Consider the following 2,283-nt stretch of genomic DNA (forward strand, 5'->3'; position numbering starts at 1 on the left):
TATATATAATTAAGTGCTCAATTTAGAGAAATTGTTTTCAGTATTTCAGTTTTACAGGTTAAATGATGTTTATTTAAAAACATTTAGGTTTATTTATTTATTTTCAGAGAGAGAGCTAGGGGGTGAGTGGCAGAGAGAAAGGGAGAGAGAGAATCCCAAGCAGGCTCTGCCCTGTGCCCAATGCCAGGCTCAAACTCATGAATTGTGAGATCATGACCTGAGTTGAAACAAAGAGTCAGATGCTTAACCAGCTGAGTCACCCAGGTACCCCAANTTATCATTTAATCCTTAAAATGATAAAATTAAACATAAAGGAAGGAATAAAATTTTTTGTCAACACTTGGATAATATTTTATTCCTTCCTTTATGTTTAATTTTATCATTTTAAGGATTAAATGCTAAATTCATGTTTAGATCTTTAATTTCAACTAATGTTACAAAAATTATTTGTATAAGAACAATCAAAATTTAAAGTAACAATGATATCACAATTACTTTTTCATGAAGATCATTTATCCTCTTTAGTATATATAGTACATTGAATAATCAAAATGCAGAACTATAGAACTTTGTCATTTTTATAGACATATCAGTATTATTAAAGAAAAAACTAGGTGGGACGCCTGGGTGGCTCAGTTGGTTAAGAGTCCGACTTCAGCTCAGGTCATGACCTCGCAGTTCATGGGTTCGAGTCTCAAGTTGGGCTCTGTGCTGACTGCCAGCTCAGAGCCTGGAGCCTGTTTCAGATTCTGTATCCCCCTCTCTCTCTTTCTGACCCTCCCCTGCTCATGCTGTCTCTCTCTCTCTCAGAAATAAATTAAACATTAAAATTTTTTTTAATAAAAGAAAAAAGTATGAGTTAAGATGTCAGAGTAGTAAGGGGACCTTAGGCTTGTCTCATCCCTCAAACAAATTAGATCAACATCAAACCATTTTGAATACCTAGGAAAATGATCTGAGGATTAACAGAACAAATTGCATAATTTGAAGGAGAAAATGTAGCAGGTACGTGGTGTGCAGCGGGACATTGGGGGATAGAAGAACTCTGATGCTACAGAGGGAAGGGAGCCCTTTTCACGGAGAGGACAAAAAGAGAAAGAAAGAGCAGCAGATTGGGTTTGCACAAGAAAGCACTAACCGTGAAAGCAACTAGAGAGAAAGTGAAAACACACACAGGTGACTGCACAAGAAAACTGTTCCTGAAAACCACTGAAAAAAGAGAGGGTTTCAATACTGTCAATTTTTTTTTTTTAATAAACAGCGGAGCAGAGAGTCTGAAGTTTCAGAGATCAGTGCCTGATCATACTCTGATGAGGAAGCAGGGTAGAATCCTGGGAGCGAAGCGTGTGGTCTGAGGATTCCCTGGGTCACATGTGGAGAAGTGGTTCCACTGCTTGGAGTACATTTGGTAGAGGTTGAAATGGCTTCTCCATGGGCAAAAGACCCAGCAGGCAACATTTGGCTGCCACATTCACCTGAATAGGAACAAAGACACAGGCTGAGAGAAGCAATCCCTGGCGCCAGCTGTGTGCTGTGGTTTACCACCAACTCTGAGCTGCTGTCTCTACACAGTTGCGTGAACATTTCCTGAGACAAGCGAGCATCAACCATAGTGCTGCGAGACCCCCTCGCCCCAACAAGAGGATCACTGAGTGTCCAAATCTCAGAAGTCTCTGAAGGGTGGGGATTTGAATCACTGCCACACCTGAGATAAAACTCTGGGGGGAGGCACTACCTGGTAGGCGGACAGCTCNTTCCCAACAAGTGCCCTCCTTAATGCCCATCACACATTTAGCCCATTCCTTGAGCCATCACCCCACCAGGAACCCTCAGTTTATTTTCTGTATTTAAGAGTGTCTTATGGTTTCTCTCTCTCTCTGTTTTTATCTTATTTTTGCTTCTCTTCTCATATGTTCATCTGTTTTGTTTCTTAAATCTCACATTCCCCATTATAAGTGGAATAATATGATATTTGTCTTTCTCTGACTTATTTCACTTACCATAATACACTCTAGTTCCATCCATGTTGTTGCAAGTGTCAAGATTCCATTCTTTTTTATTGATGAGTAATATTCCATTGTATATATACCACATCTTCTTTATCCATACTTTGGCTATGGTTGATAGTGCTGCTATAAACATTGGGGTGGGTGTGCCCCTGTGAATCAGCATATTTGTATCTTTGGATAAATACCTCATAGTGCAATTTCTGTGTCATATGGTAGTTCTATTTTTAATTTTTTGAGGAACCTCCACACTGTATTCCAGAGTGGGTGCACAAAT

The sequence above is a fragment of the Crocuta crocuta genome, unplaced genomic scaffold (assembly GCF_008692635.1).
Source record: "Crocuta crocuta isolate KB4526 unplaced genomic scaffold, BGI_CrCroc_1.0 scaffold882, whole genome shotgun sequence".
In the NCBI taxonomy this organism is placed as follows: Eukaryota; Metazoa; Chordata; class Mammalia; order Carnivora; family Hyaenidae; genus Crocuta; species Crocuta crocuta.